The sequence below is a fragment of the Mastigoproctus giganteus genome, chromosome 14 (genome assembly GCF_048544385.1).
Source record: "Mastigoproctus giganteus isolate SK-2022 chromosome 14, ASM4854438v1, whole genome shotgun sequence".
Lineage (NCBI taxonomy): Eukaryota > Metazoa > Arthropoda > Arachnida > Uropygi > Thelyphonidae > Mastigoproctus > Mastigoproctus giganteus.
Genome location: NC_143588.1, coordinates 112,072,689 through 112,096,016, shown reverse-complemented (window position 1 = coordinate 112,096,016; position 23,328 = coordinate 112,072,689). Strand labels below are relative to the sequence as shown.

General features: G+C 37.7%; 1 long non-coding RNA gene across 1 annotated transcript; it reads right to left on the bottom strand.

Annotated features, from left to right (window-relative positions):
- Nucleotides 1-598: 598 nt before the first annotated feature.
- Nucleotides 599-20,076, bottom strand: LOC150075570 (uncharacterized). Its single transcript, XR_016547903.1, has 3 exons — nt 20,028-20,076; nt 5,245-5,375; nt 599-1,068 (listed from the first exon to the last, which is right to left on the bottom strand). It is a non-coding gene; the product is annotated as an uncharacterized LOC150075570 (long non-coding RNA).
- Nucleotides 20,077-23,328: the final 3,252 nt, after the last annotated feature.

Sequence of the window (23,328 nt, the reverse complement as noted above, 5' to 3'; positions counted from 1 at the left end):
TTTTTTTATTTGAACTTTACAGTCTTGAAGATCAGAGGCGGATTAAGTGGCCGCGTAGGGCCCAGAATACTAAGGGGCCCGAGGTCTTAAAATGTCTTTTCATTAGGATTCAAGGAAAATTATGTTTTTTTTGTATACAATCAACCCTCCTATAACGCGGTATTATTTAAGCTTTTGAAGGAAATTTATTTGAGTTTTGGCGGGCTTCTAACTTTTAACTGGACATCAGGGGATGAAACTAGTATAGCATAAATAGGCCCAAATTAAGTAAATATATATTTTTTTAATTACACAAAAAAATCGACCCCTTCCAAAATAATAATTTGATTTAAATACGATTTATGATCTGTGGAAAGAGGGCTACATATAAAATAAAAATTTGAGGTTTGTAATTTTTTTTTTAGTTTAAAAGTAAATTGCCTTGACAGGCCGCTATTTTTCATAATGAGATTTTTTTGTAAGAAAAACGATCGTAATTCGGAAAATATAAGAGATATCAATAATTTCTTAATTATCGTTGGTCGGGAGACTACAGTAATTTGTAGATTTTTTTCACAATTTTATGTCATGGTTACGAAATGCGACAATCAAAGGGTAAAAATGGCGGATCTTTGAAAAAAAAATTTTTTTTTTCTTAAAGTGTAATATATGGTTGGAAAGATCTCATTACGTAGAATAAGTCTGAATTTTTAAAAATTTTATTCACTAAAAAATGACGGTGTGGGAGGACGTGAAAGTTAATTTTTTGACATTCATTGTACCTAATGGCATTTCGTAACAACCGGGCAGAAAATTTCTTATGTGACGTCCAGTGACGTCACATGGGAAAGAGACCATCCCCAACTCTAACACATAAAACCCGGAAGATGAGAAGACTCGCTCTCTCTCGACCGCTAGACCTTGAAGCTCTCTGAACGGCCAGCACTCATCTGCCATCTCTCTCGCCCGCAAGCCCTGGACTCGTTCTCGCCCCTAGATCTTGATCCTGCCCTTGCATTCTTGACTGCCCTGGATACGCTGCTAATTCTGCTGTTTTCCTGAGGCTGATTTATCTCCAGAGGGTTTTTTCTAAATTATATTTTGATTGGAGACAGGTAAAAATGAATTCTTTGTTAACATCTTAACAACATTATCATAAAAAAAAATATTTTTAGTAGGCATTGTTTGCGAGGCTAAAAGCTTTTAAACTATTTTACAAAAAAAAAAACTTTTTTTTCTTCACAGCAAAAAAATGAAGAGACATCAAAGTGGGGCAGAAAAGCAAAAAAAGTTAAAAAAAACCTGGAAATTGCTGAAAGCCAAAGAAATTCATTGCATAAATTTTTAAAAGTTAATACAGAGACAGAGTTGCCATCAACATCTACGTCAGATAATTCTGAATTGCCTATGTTCGAAACTTCTTCTAAAGAAGAGAAAGAAGAACAAGTTGAGAATCAAGAGGTTAAAATTGCTACTGAAAAAAGGGATTGCAAAAACGCAGAAGGTAGAGATAGTCCAGAAAGACGCTTCGATATAGAGATCGAAGTAATAAATGATATAGCTTTATGGCCAACAATATTAACAGATGCTATTATTGATCATATTCTTAATAACAAACCAAAAAATATCGGGAATATAGAGAATTTAAAATCAGTGTATAAAGACAGAGATGAAGTGTATAACAGAGGACTTTCTTATGATCATTTCTACAGAAAGAAATCAAATGGAATTATGGAATAGAGAAATTGGCTGATATTTTCAGAAACAAGCAAAAGTGTTTACTGCTACCATTGCAAACTCTTTTCAACAATAAAATCTAAATTAATAACTGGTTTACAAAATTGTAGATCAATAACTGTTATTTCATCGGACCACGAAGTTTCAAAAGAACACGTCAGCCATGTGTACTATGCATAAAAGATTAACAAAATTCAATAGAATCGATACTCAATGATTACAGGAAAAGGAAAAAGAAGAATGTTACTGGAGAGAAGCATTGAAAAGAATTGTATCAACAATAAAATTGTTGAGTCGCTTAGGATTAGGATTCACGATGAAAGCAAAGATTCCAATAGGAAAGGAAATTATTTAACCTGCTTGGAATATCTAAGCGAATACGATGAGTTTTTGAAGTTACATCTACAAAAATATGCCAACGAAGGACAAGGAAATGTAAACTATTTATCTCATATTAATGTGACGAATTTGTAGGTCTTATTGGAAATCAAGTAAGAGCGGATATAATTGAAGAAATCAAATCTGCGACTTATTATAGTATAACTGTTGATTCCACTCCCGATGTTTTTCATGTCGATCAACTAACTTTTGTGATAAGATATGTTTCATCCTGTGGTAATATAATGGAAAGATTTGTGGAATTCATTCCCATAGATAAACACACGTCTTCATATTTGGAACAAGAAGTTTTGCAAACTTTAATAAAATTAGGAGTGAATATTAAAAACTGTCGAGAACAATCATTTGATAATGCTTCTAATATGTCAGGGAAGTAATCAGGTTTGCAAGCACGTATTAAAGAACATAGCCCAAGTGCGATTTTTATTCCGTGTGCTAATCATTCCTTAAATTTAATTGGAAATTTCGCTGCAGAAAGTTGCAGCACTGCAATTGAGTACAGTAAACCCCCGCTATTCGCGGGAGTTACGTTCCTGAGAAATGCTGCGAATACCGACGCGAATACTGAGTTATTGCTCCCATAGTAATAAAGGGGTTCCATTCCAAAGTATGACAATATATAAGAAAAACTAGTCTAAAATTTTGTCTATGTATGTATTATACGTACATCATAATATGACTATGTACATAGTGAATTGCAAGCATGTGGCATCGAAATGAAAATAAGAAACAATTTAATATTAAATGTACTATTTATTAGAAATTTCAAACAAATCTTTCAAACCAGAGCCTTTGCTAGCTACAAAACTTATCCCGCCAGTGCTATCACCAGTTTTGCTAGTGTTGATAAAGGAGTTTTGCCTTTTCATGAATGATGAGAACTTAACGGAATTTTATTTTTATTTCGGTCTTCTATCCACAGATTTAAAGCTTTTTACATTTTATCTAATTTAACATCACGAGTTACAGAGCAAATTTTTGAAGCAATTAGCGCGTTTTCACGGATACTACGGCAGATTTTTCTTCCGATTTTTTGACTGATCGTATCGTTGACTCATTGATTTTATAATGTTTTACCACTGAGTAGACACTTTCACCATTAGAAATTTTGTCTAATATCTCAATTTTATTCGCTAATGTCATCACCTTCTTTGATCTTTTCACATTTCCCTTGTTATTCGTAACCATATTTTTGTACGGGTTAGAAAGAACTTGTCCACAATAAAGTCATTCTTCCATTAACACACACGAAAAAGTCTGTTTTACACTGCAAAACGGTAGATTTATCACTTTTGTAAGCATATCAATTTATAAGCATATAAATTAAAAGCAAACAATGAAACCTTCCATGACAAGCGCATAACACACTGAACAAGGATTAGCGAGAAATATCCAAGCTCGCGATTTTGTTACATCTCTCTCCCCCCACCAACTGAGCGCTGTTTTGACCGGAAAAGATGATTTTAGCCACGCCTATGTTTTTTTATGGCGGAAAATGTTCACGGCACTTTAAAATTCACATTTTTTTTAGGTTTCATTTTATATTAAATCAGCGACCGCGAATACGCGAAACCGCAAATACAGATACCGTGAATAGCGGGGGTTTACTGTATTTTATGTTTGTGCATAATTTTTCACATTTTTTTCTGCGTAAACCCATCGCTGGAAAATTTTAACCAGAAATCTAGAAATGTGTAAATTCTGACACAGTGAAAAGAGTTTCTAATACAAGATCGTCAGCAAGAGCAGATGTCAGCAAGACCCTAACTTTACGACACGATAGCTTAAACGAATGAAATGTCAAACGTTCGTGCCCGACTCTTTATTTGAACGAGTCTAACGAGAAACATCCCTCCTCATAAGAACATTCACTATGGTAGCATCAAGCTCACACCACCTTATAAATTAAAGTATAAGACTCAGGAAGATCCATTTGCATTAATGTAATACCGTAAGTTATGACTATTACATACTAAGTCTGTACAGTACACCTACATATACACCCAGATACTCAAACTGAAGGATGAGTGTTGGCTCCGAGAGTACAGGCAATGCCAACTGAAGATCATATGAAGAACGCTGACATGTTTGTACACATGTACCATTAGTCTAACATATTTAGTTCAATTTATTCCTTTTGATAAGAGATAGAATCAGTATAATTATTAATTTACATGAGTTTTATATGAACACATATTAGAAATAAACTACGTTTTGTTTAATCATCTTTGCCTCTTAGTTATTCTCTTGCTACGCATTATCCATAGCACAAATTTTATAGTAAAGGAACCATAGTTTTGCGGCATTCTGAGGTCTAACTTATAGGAGAATTTTAGAATGAATAACACAATGCCAATTCGATGTTGCGAGTCTATTCTCCATGTTGCAAAATAGGTCTTAAGGGCACAAGAGTGTTGTCCTAGTATATAAACCACTAGTTTATATACTAGGACATATAAGTGCATATGACCGTTCAGGTATTCCTTGACAGAGACTTAGTAATTTGAAATCTCCTTTGGCTTAAAATCTCTCTACCACATTCTGTAAAATTCATCTGCTGCCTCTATCATTCTCCCAAATCCACTAATCACTTTGAACTCTTTGACTTCCTCTCTTTGAAACTTGACTATCTCCAGTCCCACTTTCCTAACAGTGAGATAATTTTTCTTGGTGATTTTAATGTTCACAACTCCGGCTGACTTCCATTTTCTAATCACAGGGACCCAGCTGGTTGAGATGCTGAGGCTTTTGTAATTACTAATGACATCACACAGACTGTTCAGTTACCTACCAGAATACCACATAATCCTAACCACACAGCAAACACCCTTGATTTTTTTCTCACAAACATTTATAAGTTCTCTAAGATTCCTGACAACTCACTGAATACAATGATGGAAACTCCTTCAAATTACCAACAATGGGTATCATTCCATAATTCTCATGACAGTGTAGTTTATTACAAAGCATGAATTAAAATATAAGGACAATTCCATTCTACTTTGGCATATTAATACTCCTTCAGTGAAAGTTAAGTAACTCAAGATTATTGTTTGTTTTCTGCATGACTCCCTAAATCAAGAACACAAAATAATGTCATGCTTGAAAATCTGGAAAGGTGCATCTTACCATGCTATTTCCTTGAGAGGATTCTGGTTCTACTCTTTCCTCCTCTGAGTTGGGGCTCTAATACTTGCATGAATACAGGTATACAAACAGCCAATATGAGGTTTTCTGGCACCCCAGGTGAAGCAGCATCCCTACCAATTAGAAAAGAAAAAAAAAAAAGTTCAAGATTTTTAATCATGGGTGATAAATTTGGTTTTGGGTTTGACGTATTAAAAAGGAAAAAAGACTGCAAAAGACAAGAATGCATATCACATTTTAATAGTATGATATTAAGATATTAATTTGATATTAAAATATCAAATTTTAATTATAACACAAATATGCTTACAAAATGGGAGCAATATTATAAGAAATGTAAAATTACACAAAACTTTTAAGAATTTTTTGTTTCACATAAAGGATATTAATATTTTTACTGAATATCAGAAATTCTTTATAATAAATAAATCACTTTACTGCAGAAGATCTAAGATCTTCATCATAGATCAGGGGCTCACATCTGGTGAGTATGGGCTTGGCACACCCAGGGTCCTGAGCTGGATATCATCATTCTTTTATTTCTTGGTGATTTCTCTCTCTCTCTCTCAGGGTAACTCAGAATTTTTTTTTTTGCCTGGTCCAGCGAAAGCCTAAGGCTTCCTTGCGCCATATGGCTAATAACGATAATGATCTAGATCTAAGCTCAGAATCCAGCAAATCCTACAATTTACTAATTTTCATTGGTAAAAGTTCAATATATACAGTATATCAACACATTTCACTTTATTTTGCAATTAGCTATGATACAGTAATTAAAAGCATTTAACTGTTTGTGCTGATAAAAGCCTGATTGACAACTGCATCTAAATATTAACTTCCATTATGACTGAAGTACTGTATACAGGTAAAGAGTCCTGTGTGCTCTGAATTCATTCTGTATAATCTATTATGTAGCACAGAGCGAAACAGAAAGTAAAATAAAATAAATGACAGGTTTAAGGTTAAATAGTAAAACAGATTATGTTAAATACATATAGTACAAAAAGCTTTCGGTTAATAGGGTAACCTTCATCATAAAATTTTAGGAATGTAGAACTTAAGAGCGTGTAGTGCCAGTCATTCACAGTAAATTGCGTGATGTAACAACTAACTGTGTGAAGTTGAAGCCTGTGGTGGCGACATATGTGAACATTGCCAACGTTTGTCAGTCGTGAGAATCGCTGCCTCAATAATAGGGTGGACACGACATCCACTGCTTCTGTTGACTGAAGTATTAGAGCACATGATGTGCAATGAATCCAACCAGGCATGAAGTCGGTAATGGTAGGACCAATCGACAACCATGACATTGCGGCATGGGTTAATGTCGTGTCAGGTTGACCAGAAGTGCTCAGCAATGGCAGAGTTTTCTATGTCTGATAAGCTGATGGCTCTTTTGTGTTCTGAGATACATTTGCCGAGCCTTCTGCCAGTTTCTCCGGGGTAGCAACCAGTGCAGTCATCGCAAGAAACGTGGTAGACTAGTCCACTTTATAGTAAGGTGGGAACCGATGTTTTCACTCTAGAGATGAGGGATTGCAGTTTCCTGCCCAGGAGCTGTACACACTTTATCCCATGAAATTTCAAGTCCCTAGAAACATGCTGTGATAGGTTCGGGTAGTATGGGATAAAGGCGCTCGCAGCAGAGTCACTACCTTGAATGTTCCTGTTAGTCACTATGCAGTCATGTGTCTGTAGGTCACATCTGTCTAGGGTACTGGTGGGATAGCCACACCTCGCAAGATCTGTCTTGACCCTAGCAATCTCGGTGCACCTCTCATCCGTAGAACTAGAGTGGGTTCAGGCGTGAGTTAACAAGGTCCGCGCAGTGCCAAGAAGATGGCTGTGTGTGTGCTGACCAGTAGTTAGTAAATTGGCCAGCACACATTGGCTTGTTATAGACTGTTGTCTTCAAGTGCATGCCTTCACGTTGGACAAGGGTGTCTAAGCATGGTAGGATATTGTACGACTCTAGTTCGATGGTGAATTTTATGAAAGGCGAGAGAGTTGAGGTGGTCTAAGAGTCAGTCGCCCGAATCTCTGGGGATAACTACAAACATCATTCACATAGCGACATCAAAATGTAATGGGATCTGGCATACTCGTAAATGCACGACCCTCCAATTCTTCCATCACGATGTTTAATAATAAATATATTATTCAGGCAACCTTGTGGAGGCCTGGGGAGGGAGGAATACACAGATAACTAAAGTAAGAGTAAAGCGATTGCAACATATCTAAATGTCTAGAAAACAGCTTTGATTGAATACCAATCTTGTAGTTGAAACAACATATGCAGCTGTTCAAGGCACCTAACAATGGGATGTTACAAAAATGCGACACAAAAAATAAATTGGTGACAAATATTTGTATTGTTGCAATCATACTTACTTCAGGAAGTATGATTGTGATGTCATATTATTCAAAAATTCTAAAAAGTTAGAACTCGAGATACTATCATATCCAGGATTTACATGAAGGGGGGGACACGATGACCAGGCTGACTCAAGATATCATACTGGTCACGAAAAATGCATCACGCACTCTAATCACACTATTAGTGAGTGCTTGGCACAGACTAGTGTGTGAACATGGGAAGCACCTCTAGCGGAAGCCTACAGCAGATGATGTCACTTCCATGACGTTATCCGCAGCAGGAATCCCCAAGAATGTTTCACATCAAAAAGTCGGCAAAACTGCGAGTCCATTGTTAAAATATTCACAGCTCATCACTGGGTAGCAGTAATTCCAGAGTAACTTATGAACTATGTGGTACTATACTCAGGGTAGTGAAAAATGAAAAAGATGTTAGATATAAAGCATTAAAGGCAATTGCTGCTATGGATAAAGTTATGGTTGAGTGGAAGAAGACATAGAGTGGTAATCAATGGACATTGCTTTTCGCAGACTAATCTTATTAGAGGAGTCCCGAGGTTTCGGTGTTGGAGTCATTTTCTATATTCATAATACCAACTGTCCTACTCACGAGAGTATTTCTATATTCATTAATAATATTGATGAAGGCATCTCAGGCTTAATGTCCAAGTGTGTGAATGATATAAAGGTTGGCAGGATCATTAATGAGGGGAATGATGGTATGCTATTGCAACAGGTTCTAGAGAAGTTAAGCAGATGGGCTGAGAAATGGCAATTGAAGTTCAAAATTTATAAACGCAAAGTTCTGCATATGGGTAGCAGTAACACAGAGTAACTTATCAGTTGTGTGATACTACACTGGTAATGGAGAATGGTAGTGGAGAATGAAAGGACCTGAGGGAAATCAGACATGAAAATCTTTGAGCAATGCAGTCATGCTGCCAGAACTGCTCACGAGGTTTTGTCAATGATATACAGAAACTTTGCTAGCAGTGATAAGGAAGTGATTATCCATTTGTTAGATGCGGCCTAACCTCTACCGTGGTTAGGCCGCATCTTGAGTATTGTACACAGGTCTAGAGCCGTCACTTTAAGAAGGATAGAGATTTGCTGGAATAGGTGCAGAGAAGGGCAACCAGACTGGTGGTGAATGGAACAAAAGGGTGCTCTTACCTAAGGCTTTAGTTCTGCAAATTGCAGTGTCTCAAGACTAGGCACCTGCAGGGAGATATGACTGAGGTGTTTAAAGGCTTCAATGGCTTGAGTAAGCTGAATGTTAATGGCATTCTTCCACTTGCTGAGACTACACACGAGCAAGCATAAATTCAAGCTGAGGAAGGTTGGTTGCATGACAGATGTGCGGAAGTTTGCCTTCAGCCAGTAGGTGGTTGATTGTTGTAACATGCTTCCATCTGTTGCTGTGGAAGTGTATGGGTTGAATAAATTCAATGAAGAACTTGACAAATTCTTAGAGGACACGGATGAGTGACTGCATACTTTTTTTTTTTTTTTGGCTGATGCTATATAAGCTTGCTTTCTTGCATTATTTGCCATTACTCCTACTACTAAGTTACATTTGCATGCCATGTGTTTAATTAACTGTTGATACCAACTGCAAAAGGTTTCAAATTTTTTGTTAATGTTAATGGCATTGAACAAATTTAATGTTATTTTGCAACTCCACTAGCTTCATAATATCACAACGTTGCAATCTGCTGTATTTTGCAAACATTTCATTTCATTATATTGCCTGTGTCATTTTTATTTGAAATCAAATCTGTGGATCATCAACAGCTTTGATCATAATAAGCAATTAGCTGAATTCTTGAACAAGGGGCTCACATCTGGTGAGTATGGGCTTGGCACACCAGGATCCTGAGCTGCTGGATCCTGGTTGTAGACAGATGTAGGATAGATTTGCAGAAGTTTGCCTTTAGTTAACGGGTAGTTGGTTGGTGGAACAGACTTCCATCCTTTGTTGTGGAAGTTGATAGCCTAAATAAATTTAAGACTGAGCTGGACAGGTATTTGTAACGAGCAGGGGTGAAGTGGGAGCATTTTTTTTTTCTTTTGGCTGATGCTTCATAAGCTTGTTTTCTTGCATCATATGCCTCTACTAATGCTGGATATCATCATTCTTCTCTTTCTTGGTGATTACTTTTTCCTCTCTCAGTAATTTTTGGCTGGTGCAGCATAAGCCTCAGGCTTCCTTGCACCATATGGCTAATAATAATAGTAATGATTAAATTTGAGTTATGTATTTCAAAAAAAAAAAAAAATTAACCTTGGAATGAATATAATAATATTAAAATAACATCATCTGTTCTCTTTATATTTTATCAAGTTCCATCAGGTTGGTTGGTTGTTTAAGGATTTTATGGCACATCAGTATCTAAGGCTATAATGCGCCAAGGTTCCATTAGTCTTTAAGGAGGATTTGGAAAGGAAATTGTGTACAGTCACACTAAAATAAGAGACTTGTAATAATACACACATCCCACAGCCATTCTATCCATTATATTATTTAAATAAAGAAAACATTAACAATAAAGTAATACCAACACTGGCTAATAATTATTGATTACAAAACTGACAATAGTATATCACTACATCAGCATGGCAAAGAAAAATGATTATAAAATTGAGTTGATCTAGAGATAGTTATTATACAGCTATCAATACAAATTGAAATCAAAAATGGGCTTTTTGTACAAAGCTCAACCATACATCATATACATTAAGTAAGAAGTTCTGAAACTATAAAGGTCTGTCAACATACATTTATTATCAAGATTTAGCTTTTTATTGCTGGATTGTATACTTGTTTCAGTTACATGAAACGTCTCAATCAATTCTAACACACAATCTGAGAATGAAACTTCATAAAGTTGCACATAAAACATATATGAGTTCATTTAAAAAAAAAAAAAAAAAGAACACCATGGACACAAAGAAAGTCAAATGCAGAACTGCTGACTTTAACAAATGGAAATAAAAGAGAACTCATGACCATCATTAAGCAAAGGAAAACAAGGTATCTTGGCCACCTTCTGAGACATGACTCTATATAAAAGAAGCTGTTGGAAGGGATGGTAGAGGGAAAGAGGAGTAAAGGATGACAGATAAAGATCTGGATATCCAACATTGAGGAATGGACTAATCTGGGGTGGATGGGATCTATCCAGTTATATTAAACGAGGTGGCAAAGGCAGAATGCGCTGGTCCCAAAGGAACTAGTAGTTGTTGGTGACTCTATTGTCAGGGAAACGGGAAACATGCTTTGTAAAAAGGATAGGTGGAACAGGACCAGGGTATGTCTGCCAGGGGCAAAGGTTGATGACGTTGTTGAGCGGATATCATCTTTTAAGGGCACAAAAGGTGATATAGTTGTACACGTTGGCACTAATGATATTAAGAGTAGGAAACCGGCGGAATTACTTAACAAGTACAGGTCACTGATAAAAAAAAAGCCATGAATTAGGGTTGAATTTGAAAGTGTCTGCAATTCTGCCCAGACACGATAGGAGGGAGTATATGATGAGAGCCCTGTCGATCAATTCGGCCCTGGAAAGATTGTGCAGGGCTCAAGGGGTAGAATTTTTTTCAGCCTGGTCTGTACTTTTTAACAGGAGAGACTGCTTCTACAGGGATGGGATACACTTAAATAGAAAGGGTGCAAGAATGTTTGCTGATGCTATCGAGGCAGTGTTAGGAGGGTCGGAAAACTGCTAGATTGGGGGGGGGATACAAGGACTAATAGATTAACAGTAGCCACTGGCAGAGGAGAAAGTGATTCTTGCACTGCTTCTATTGGAATGAGCAGCAGCCTGGAAAATAAGATGCAGGATATTTCAGAGACTGCTGGGAATCATTGGGGTACAAGTAAACACATGGGTTGTGTTAGGGTGGCTAAGAGGAAGAGCAGGTGCATGTATACTTGCGTGTACGCCAATGCTAGGAGTCTAGTAAATAAATTTGATGAATTTGAGGTATTGTTCAAAACATCAAAGGCAGATATTGTTGGGATTTCAGAGACGTGGTGTCACACAGATATAAGGAATGCAGAACTGGAATTTGAGGAGTACAATGTCTACAGAAAGGATAGACAGGATAGGAAGGGAGGAGGGGTTATGCTATTAGTTAAGAAACACATAAAATCCAAGGAAGTGAAGCCAGTGGACATCGCTGGACAGTGCAGTGTCGAGTCAGTTTGGTGTGACATAAGCATTGGGAGATCAAAATTGAGAGTAGGAGTGTGCTATAGGCCTAATGACTCTGATGAGTATAATAAGAAACTGTACAGAGAAATAGAGTGGGCCAGTAAATCAGAGAGTCTTATTATGGGAGATTTTAATTTCCCAGATATTGACTGGAATTTGGGGGCTGGTCACTCACACACTAGCAAGGCTTTTGTGGATTTATTGGATGATTGTTTTCTACATCAGCATGTTCGGGAGGCAACTAGAGGGAGTAACACTCTTGATTTGATTATCAGTAGTGATTCTTCATGCATTAAGAATCTGCAGATAAATGAACCACTAGGTGGCAGTGATCACAGTGTTCAGAAGTGGGATTTACTCAAAGAGGTAACTACCATTAGGGGTAAAGGGAAGGGGAATTGCTTTCGTAAAGGCGACTACGGTGGACTGAGACAGTATTTAAATTCTATACAGTGGGATCAACTGATGATGTTACCAACAGCAAATTCAAAATGGGAAGCATTCAAAGAACTTATCTTGGAAGCTACTAGGCTTTACATACCAACTAAGAAATATTGTTCAAGGTTTAGGCCTAAATGGATGTCAGATGAACTAATGAGGCATATGGCAGAGAAGAAAAATGCATGGGATACATACAAATTAACACGTGACACAGAAGCCTATGATAGATACAAGTTGATCTGTAACCAAGTTACAAAGGAGGTTAGGCAGGCGAAGGCAGATTACGAGAAATCGTTGGCAAAGGATGCGAAGAAAAACAGCAAAGAGTTCTTTACATATGTAAACTCTAGAAGGAAGGGGATGAATCAGATTGGTCCACTTGATATCGATGGGTCAACTGTTGATGATCCTGCTCAGGAAGCTAACAAACTAAATGAATATTTTGCATCGACATTCACACATGAGGAGTTATTCAGCGAGGAAAATGCCAGAGGTGTATTCAACTCTGGCAGTAAGCTAGAGAATCTTGTAATAACTGAGAGTAAAGTGGAGGAGAAATTGTTGAAGATAAACACAAGAAAGGCACCTGGGGTGGATGGAATCTATCCAGTTATATTAAAGGAGGCAGCAATGGAAGTAAGCAAACCCTTAGCCATAATTATGAGAGCTTCCTTGGACTCAGGGGAGGTACCCATAGACTGGAGATGTGCAAATGTGACCGCAATTCACAAAGGAGGATCAAAGGCAGGCACAAATAATTATAGACCTGTGAGTTTAACTTCTGTTCCCGGAAAATTAATAGAGGCATTGGTTAAAGAAGCACTGCAGGATCATCTAGACAAGACTTCAGTTATAGCTCAGACACAGCATGGTTTTGTTAAGGGGAAGTCTTGCCTGACCAATTTGATTGGATACTATGATGCAGTCATAAAAGAACTGGATGCAGGGAATAACTTTGATATTATATACTTGGATCTTAGAAAGGCTTTTGATACTGTTGCACATGGAAGACTGCTGCACAAATTGGAGCAGTGTGGCATTGGAGGAAAATTGCTGCTATGGATAAAGGGGTGGTTGAGGGGGAGAAGACAGAGTGGTAATCAATGGAGACTGCTCATCGTGGACTAATGTTATTAGTGGAGTCCCGCAGGGTTCAGTATTGGGTCTTTTATTGTCTTCTGTATTTATAAATGATATTGATGATGGTATATCAAGCTTAATGTTCAAGTTTGCAGACGATACAAAGGTTGGCAGGGTTGTCAAGGACACTACTGACACTATGCTGCTGCAACAGGATCTGGAAAGGTTGAGCAGATGGGCTGAGAGGTGGCAATTGAAGTTTAACATTGACAAATGTAAAGTACTACATATGGGAAACAGCAACCCCACAGCAACGTATCAACTCTGTGGTACTACACTGACAGTGGTAGAGAATGAAAGGGACCTGGGGGTGGTTGTGCAGGCAGATATGAAGTTCTCTGAGCAGTGCAGACGGGCTGCAAGAGTAGCTCATGGTGTATTGTCAATGATATATAGGAATTTTTCTAGCAGGGATAAGGAGGTGATTATTCCCTTGTATAAGGCAATGGTCAGGCCACACCTAGAGTACTGTATACAGGCCTGGAGACCTCATTTCAAGAAGGATGTAGAGCTGCTGGAACGAGTACAGAGAAGGGCAACAAGATTAGTGAATGGAACAAAGGGGTGCTCTTACGAAGAAAGGCTTAAGTTTTGCGAATTACAGTGTCCGGAGACTAGGCAGCAGCGAGGTGATCTGATAGAGGTGTACAAAGCCTTGAATGGTTTGAGCATGCTCAATGCTGATGGGATTCTTCCTCTTGCTCAGAATAATCACCTGAGAGGGCATAAATTCAAATTGAGGAAAGACAGATGTAGGATAGATGTGCGGAAATTTGCCTTTAGCCAGCGGGTGGTTGGTAGGTGGAACAGACTTCCATCCCTTGTCGTGGAAGTTGATAGCCTAAATAAGTTTAAGGCTCGGCTGGACAGGTATTTCGAACGAACAGAGGGGTGAAGTGGAAGTGGTTATTTTTTATTTATTTATTTTACCTTAATTTTTTTGGCTGATGCTGCATAAGCTTGCTTTCTTGCATCAAATGCCTCTACTAATGCTAACCCTTAGCCATAATTATGAGAGCATCCTTGGACTCAGGGGAGGTCCCCACAGACTGGAGATCTGCAAATGTATCCCCAATTCACAAAGGGGGATCGAAGTGTGACACAAGTAATTACAGACCAGTTAGTTTAACTTCTGTTCCAGGTAAAATAATGGAGTCACTGGTTAAAGATGCATTGCAGGATCATCTAGACAAGATTGCAGCAATAATTCAGACACAGCATGGGTTTGTTAAGGGAAAGCCTTGTCTTACAAATTTGATTGGATACTATGATGTGGTTACAAAGGAACTGGATGCAAAAAATAATTTTGATATCATATACTTGGATTTCAGGAAAGCTTTTGACACTTCTGTCCATGAAAGACTGCTGTACAAATTGGAGCAGAATGGTATTAAGGGTAAGTTGCTACAAGGGATAAAAGGTTGGTTGAGTGGGAGAAAACAGAGGGTGGTAATCAATGGAGGCTGCTCTTCGTGGACCAATTTTATTAGTGGAGTCCCACAGGGTTCAGTGTTGGGCCCACTGTTGTTTTGTATATTTATCAATGATATTGATGAAGGTATATCAGGCTTAGTGTCAAAGTTTGCAAATGATACAAAGGTGGGCAGGGTTGTTAATGACGGTGTGCTACTGCAACAGGATCTAGAAACTTTGAGCAGACGGACTAAGAAGTGGTAATTGAAGTTTAACATTGACAAATGCAAAGTACTGCATATGGGTAGAAATAACCCAAGAGGAACATAACAACTGTGTGGTACTACACTTAGGGTGGTAGAAAATGAAAAAGACCTGGGAGTAATTGTGTAGTCAGATTATGAAGTTTTCTGAGCAATGCAAACAGGCTGCAAGGGCAGGTCATGGGGTTTGTCAATGATATGCAGGAATTTTACTAGCAGGGAAAAGGAGATGATTATTCCTTTGTACAAGGCAATGGTCAGGTCATGCCTTGAGCACTCTGTACAGGTCTGGAGGCCTCATTTTAGGAAGGATTTAGATTTGCTTGAGTGTGTACAGAGAAGGGCAACAAGATTGGTGAGGGGAATGAAGGGATCCTCTTACCAAGAGAGAGTTAAGTTCTGCAAATTGCAATGGCTGGAGACTAGGCACCTATGTGGTAATCTGATTGAGGTGTATAAGGCCTTGAATGGGTTGAGCACGCTGAATTCTGATGGGATTCTTCCACTTGTTCAGATTAAGAACCTAAGAGGGCATAAATTCAAATTAAGGAAAGACAGAGGTTGAACAGATGTGCGGAAATTTGCCTTTAGCCAGGGGGTGGTTAACTGCTGGAACAACCTTCCATCTGTAGTTGTGGAAGTGGATAGGTTAAATAAATTTAAGGAGGAACTGGACAAATTTAGAGGAAATGGTTGTGTAAAAATTTTTTTTTTTACACAACCATTTCATACACTTGCATCACATGCCACTACTACTATTTTCTTATGAAGATTGTTCAAGGGAAAGCACAGATGCTAAGCTGGTGGAGATTCATGGTAGTCAACCTCCTGGATGGAGACAACACATGAAGAAGAAATAGAATGGCCTCAATGTCTTTGCCTTCATAATAAGTTGCTCTTATTTGCACAAATTTCAAACAAATTGGATTGCCAAAAGGTTCTGCCTAAAATCTTTCAGATACTGTGTGTATCCCCACCCACCCCTACAATCTTATATTATTAACCTGAAATATACTTGAAAGATGAGCCTATTGTGACAGCCCGTTTTGGTTCTTCTGATAGTAAAATTCTTCCATGACAATAATTTGACAAAATACAACAAAGGATATCTGCAATAACACTGAAAAATACATTACAATATATATTTGAAAGATGAGCCTATTATGACAGCCTGTTTTGGTTCTTCTGATAGTAAAATGCTTCTACAATAATTTGACAAAATACAAAGGATATCTGCAATAACACTAAAAAATACATTACAATATCTGCAACAGCTGACAACTGTTTGTAATAATGCTCAAATTTTTATTCTGAATTCTCCAAATGACACAACATTTTTGGTGTGTGCTTTTCTCTATGGGATTTACAGTATTTCATATTTCATTTATTTATTTATTTTATTTCATAAATTAATACATTTAGTCATTTATTTTATTGCATAAAACAATAGCTAAATGTAACTTAAAGAGTTCTTTCACCTAGCTATTCTTTTATTGTATAAAATAACAGCTAGAAGAAAACTATTTTTGTGATTTCGTGTGTTTTTATGACTACCAAGATTTAAACTGCTTAGTCGCTGATGCACTGGAAAAATTCTAACAAACAATAACAGCCTAGTCAAAGAAATTATATTATCATTCATAAAGAACAAACTTTGCCTTCACAATATATTGCACTGGTATTGCACAACTTTCATATAAATGGCATTGGCAAAAGGTTAATCCATCAGACATAGCCGAGTGGTCAGGAGTGAAAGTGCAGTAGCACGCGCTCTTTGAGTGGACCGGGGTTCAAGCCTGTGACTGCTAAATACAATTAACATTTGTATTGATGATTTATTGTAAACACTACTGACTGATGGTCATGCTGGAATATAAACAAGAACACTCATTTAAAAGATAACCCCGGTTTCAGGGCTTAGTAGCTCCTCTCACACAAAAAGTGGTTTCTTTTAAATAAAAGGCAGAAACCTTTAGGCGATGACACTTGTTGGAAAATAATGCAATATCAAAAACTCTTTGTAAAGGCAAAGTCTGTTCTGCTGTGAGCATAAGCACATTGCTTTAACTAGACAGTTTTTGGCTGCAGAAACTTATGAAAATACAAGATTACCACTGAACTTCATATAAGTTAAAAAACCTAATATTTTTAACATATGAAATTAACAGAACTGCGATGTTATTTATATGTTTGTTTTATTTCTTACTAGTAAATATTTTCGACCAACATCACAATTTCGGATACATTACTCTGTGAGTGGCAAAACTATAAATTCTTCCCAACCCACTACCATATGCTATTATAAAATAGATAATAATAAAATGAATTCATTGCTTTTTTAAGTTCGTCATTGGGCTCCCTACTTTATACGCCTGGACTTGTCCTGCAATGACATGTGTAACACATTTTAAGCAACACTGCCAAGTAGTTTGCTGGCTGTCTTACACTACATGAACCCTACAAACTTTAGGGTTCATGCTTGCAGTTAACACATTTCTGCAATTAACACTGGCTGTCGGTTAAGTATGATCTGTCTGTCTGATGCAGCGATTTTCAACCTTTTTCAATTCACAGCACACTGAGCAAGATGCTAAAATTGTCAAGGCACACTATCAGTTTTTTAAGGAGAGATTTTATCATTAAAAAAAAAAAAACGCGTATTAAGATTGTGTTTAAAAGTTCAATAGCTAAAATACTAATCATTGTGCTATTTTTTAAAATAATACTGATCTGGATTTCGAAAGATTTATTTTTATAATTTATGTTCATATTTTTATTATTCCAATTATTGAAATAAGATATCATTGAAAACGATGCTATTTATAAAAAAAAATATCATTAAAATGTCATTTATATAAAAATATCAGTAGGAAACTTGTGCTTGGTGATGTCTCTTGTCCGAGGTTGGATGGTTGATAAGCAATAGTACCCTCAAGCCCTCCTCCAATGTTTGAAGCCGCGACCTGTTCTTGCTCTTCATTGTGTTCATAGCAGAGAAGCCAGCCTCACACAGATACGACGTATAGAAAGGAAAGAGTGCTTCAATCGCCCTCTTTGTGATAACGGCGTATTCCTGTCAGAGAGACAACCAGAATGAGAGCAAATCTGTTGATGAGTGCTTTAGTTTCAGTCCTCTGTCATTTCTTATTTCTGTCAACTCATCTTCTACTGAAACAGTTAATTCTGCTAATTCCAATGCACTTAACACAAATGGATCTCTTACCCAGTCCAAGGAATATACATCAAGTGACGGGAAATACTTTTCAATGTTTGTACTCAGCAGTGACAAACGTAGAATTAAATCGACAGTCTGCAACTTTTTGTCAGCTCTTTTTTGACTCTGGCTCCCCCACAATGTTAATTTTTCCTTAAAAGAGTCAATTTTGTCAGTACAGGTAAGAATATTTTCATTCTTTCGCTGCATACTCTGGTTAAGAGTATTCAAGGCTTGGGAAATGTCAGCTAGGAAAGCAACTTTACTGCACCAGGTCTCATCACTAAGCAAGTCAGTCCGCTCAGACTTCAGATGTAAAAAAAATTATAGCTCTTCCCTCAGTTCAGAGAACCCTGAAAAGTATCTGGTGAGTACTGGCTTGGCACACCCAAGGTCCTGAGCTGGATATCATCAGTCTTCTCTTTCTTGGTGATTCCCCACCCACCCACCCACCCACCCACTCACTCACTCACCCTCTCTCTCTCTCTCTCTCTCTCAGGGTAACTCAGGATTTTTTTTTTTTTTTTTTTTGACTGGTACAACATAAGCCTCAGGCTTCCTTGCACCATATGGCTAATAATAATAATAATAATAATTACTTGCCCTCGAGATAGCCACCTCACTTCTGTGAGCAGCTTCCATGGCAGAACACAGTGCTGAAAACAACCTCAATTTTAATGGTCTACTCTTGATGTAGTTAACCATTTTGATTGTCTCATCCAGTACTTTTTGGAGCTCAGGTACTACTGATTTTGAAATGAGGGCCTCTCTTGTGCAGGAAACAGTGTGTAAAAACAATGCCAGGGTTATTTTGCTTGGCCAATGTGACAAATCCTTTCAGGCTTCCCAACATAGAGGGAGCACCACCAGTGCAGATGCTGATGCATGATTTCCATGACAAATCGTGAGAACTGAAATAACTGTAGACAGCATTAAGGATGTCTTTCGTTTTTTCTGGAAGTGGTTTGCAAAATGAAAATTGTTCAGTGATGTCTCCATTATAAATAAACCTGCTGAATGCTAGCAGTTGAGCTTTTCCAGTGATGTCAGTTGACTCGTCCAACTGGATGGCAAAAAAATTGGCTTCTTTAATGTTAGCTATCACTTTTGACTCAACGTCTTGAGACATATCTTGTATACACCGACTAATGCTGGTAAAATTACTGACTCAGCAATTGTATGTGATTTCATCTTTTTTGCCATGATTTTGGCAACATCATAGTTTGCTTCTTGAGCTTTATCAGAAATAGTTGTGATTTTGGTCCATTGCTCAGCCTGGCGTGTTTGATCAGCTATAAGCCTTTTAAAATATTCAACTGGTTTCTCGCATAAATGTGAGGGCTTTTTGTGAAGGTGTCTTTTCAGCTTACTTCGAACCATAGCTTGGTTTGCCAGTTTCTCGCCACGAACAACACACTTAGGATGTAGCTGCTCTTCTCCTGATGAAAAGAATCCAAAAGACAAATAGTCTTCATTATACTGGTGTATGACAGTTTTAGAACTACTACTAACTGCACTATGTGTTATACTACCAGAACTAGTGCCAGCTACACTTCATTCATTGTCATCATCTAACTTACATTTTTAAATTAGAAATCTGTCCATGTTTAATAAGCCCTAAAAAAATAAAAATCAACTGAATTCAGAAATAATTAAAATGAAATAGAAATAAACAAAAATGCATAAGCGCAAACTCACACAGAATAACACACCCAATGCGAACAACAGCTGACTGAACACTGACACTGGTGGCTTGAAAATGGTGAAAGGTGGGTTGGTAACAGTACATTGCAGTTATTTTGGGATCTGAAACAACAGGGATGTAAGTTCTTGGAATTTTACTATAATAACTTTTTTTTTTTTATTTTATTAAACTGTTATTGTTTTCATCCTTATCAGCCTATCATGAAAAATATACAGTACTTCTAAAATTTACCTCAACGATTTTTTTAATCCCCCAAACTCCGCGGCACACCTGTGGACCCTTCATTCGCAGTACACTGGTTGAAAATCGCTGGTCTGAGGAAGGAAAAAATAACAAGTCCCATCATACACTTCAGGGCGCATAAGTGCCCAGATGAGCAGCAGATATTTATTTGCTGTTGCCCTCGTGGGTAGCACAGTTGGTATAATCATTGTCCTCCCCCACACCTAGGTGTCTCCGTAGTCAGGTGGGAAGGAGCAGCAGTGCGTAGCACACGCTTCTTGATTAGACCGGGGTTCGAGCCCGTCACCACCAAATACAGAGAATGCGGAAAGGTCAGAGAATGACCACCGCATATCCAGGAGCAATATGGCCTTAGTTGCTAATGCTCCAAATAACAACAACAACCCCCACACTGAATGGAAAATACCTGAGTTTGAGTCCTCTCAATGAAACTAGGAATTTTATTCGTCATTTTCACAAATGGCTGAGTTAGTCAGTCTCAGGCATGGATGGAATGGTTTCCCCACCAAAAACTCAGAAAACCCAAGACTGGATGAAAAATCAGAAATACCAATATCCATTGAATGAGTAATACCCAATGAATACATAAATTCTTTTACAGAATCAAAATTTTAGCATTACATGATGCCAAACAAAAATGTGACTTTAGCTATACAGTATGTCGATTCTGACCATAATAATTGCAAATAATCAGTACAAACCTTGCTGTTGTAGAGTAATTCAACTTTTCGAGGGCCTTACATGCAAGGAACAACGAGGGCACGATGGTTCTGCTTTTAATTATCCACATATAAAATGTGCAATACAGCGGCCACAAATGCGTGTCATTTCGTCGACGAACATCCAAATGTAGTTTTCTCTAATACCTTCACGAATAATGTCTTTGAAAATTCTTTCCCAACGTAGATTCGTCTGGAATATTTTGATTTATACAATTTTTTTTTTTTTTTTTTTCAAAAATTGCTTGAAGACTCGATTCTTCTGAAAGGGAACTCGACTCTTACTGAAAGGGATATTGCTGCTTACCAGGGCGAGATACAAATCGTTCGAAAAATCACTTTGAAGTACAGTATATGGCTTGGAGTGACTGCTCTGGAAACTTTTCCTTTTCTTGGCCATAATGCGCGATGCTGTTTTCACGTGTTGGTCGATGTGGAATTTTTTCCTTTCATGGAACGTTCTTTTCGCAACCAACACAAAACAAACTAAAATCTTGGTTAAAGTTTACAAAAGGATGCGGACATCATCAGTTTACATTATCTTCAGTTGTCTCCGCAAATATGTCACATGACCAAAGTTTACAAAAGGGTATGGATACAATGAATGTTCCGTGGGCGCGGCCGGACGCCGTGTTTGACAGGCGTTGCTTCTCCGAAGATGTCACGTGATGTTTATGACGCCGCTTCCGATCATGTGAGTTATGACGTATTTGGTCATGTGACAAACGTGCGGAGGTCAACCTCACGAATCCGGACAAATCCAATTTTCTATTTTTCCGCTTAAAACTATACATGGCCACTTGATATGACAAAATTTCAAGGAAAAATTCTGTCGCTCTCGCGCAGTGTCGAATCCAGGAGGATGACAGGGGGGTGAGTTTCATCTTAAGTGGATTTCATTTCCCCCCCGTCCAAAAAATAGCAATTTTAATTTTGATTTGGCAACATTGCATTATCAGAAATATTAACAATGCTTTCCATACATATGCAAAGATGAATAAGATTATAATAGTACTGTACTTAAAACGTTTAATTTTGTGCGAATTTTAATCTGCGATTTTGATATTGAACTGCGAGTTGTTTTCCCACATTCTCTAATAATTGTATACATTTTTTCCTTTTTTTTTGTAACATTTACATATGTTATTAATGTGCGTTATTAATATGTTACATATGTGCGAATTTTAATCTGCGATTTTGATATTATTGAACTGTGAGTTGTTTTCCCACATTCTCTAATAATTGTATAAATTTTTTTCTTTTTTTTTTGTAACATTTACATATGTTATTAATGTATACACATCTACATGTACGGTATATCCACAGAACTGACCCAAGTTTCGCAAGCTGGTCACGTGGTGTCATACGTCATACACACAAACTGGTCATGTGACATGGCGTTGCTTTCTCCGATCTCGGCAACAAGCAGGGAAAATATATGTACCCACTTCTACACCTTCGTAGAATGCCACTCAAGTTCTCTGCCGTGAACGCAGTCTTTCCCATGACTTCCAGCCGGCATGGCACGCATTCTGCAGTGAAGTTGAAATTAGTAATGGAATCGTGGATTGCTGTGACTGGCAATCCACGATTCCATACGCTGTTTTGTAACACATTTAATTAACGAAAATGTTCCATTCGATGTAGTAGACAACACAGAGTAAAATATCTTATTACTCTGTGGTCGACAGCATGAGAACCAATAGCAAAACAGATTAAAACATTTCCCACGGCGAAATTAGAAAAGAGTGTGGTAATTAATGGGTGCTGCTCTTCGTGGACTAATCTTATTAAGGAGTCCCACAGGGTTCGGTGTTGGGTCCTCTGTTGTTTTGTATATTTATCAATCATATTGATGAAGGTATATCAGGCTTAATGTCGAAGTTTGCAGATGATACAAAGGTTGGCAGGGTTGTTAATGACAGTAATGGCAGTGTGCTACTGCAACAAGCTGTAGGTAATTAATCTAGATAATTTGGGCAGACGGGCAACTGAAGTTTAACCTTGACAAATGCAAAGAACTGCATATGGGTAAAAGAAACCCCAGAGAAACGTACCGTGTGGTACTACACTTAAGGTAGTAGAAAATGAAAAAGACCTGGGAGTAATTGTGCAGTCAGATATGAAGTTTTCTGAGCAATGCAGACAGGCTGCCAGGGCAGGTCATGGGGTTTTGTCAATGATATATAGGAATTTTGCTAGCAGGGAAAAGGAGGTGATTGTCCCTCTGTATAAGGCAATGGACGGCCAAGCCTTGAGTACTGCGTACAGGTCTGGAGGCCTCATTTTAGGAAGGATGTAGATTTGCTTGAGCCTGTACAGAGAAGGGCAA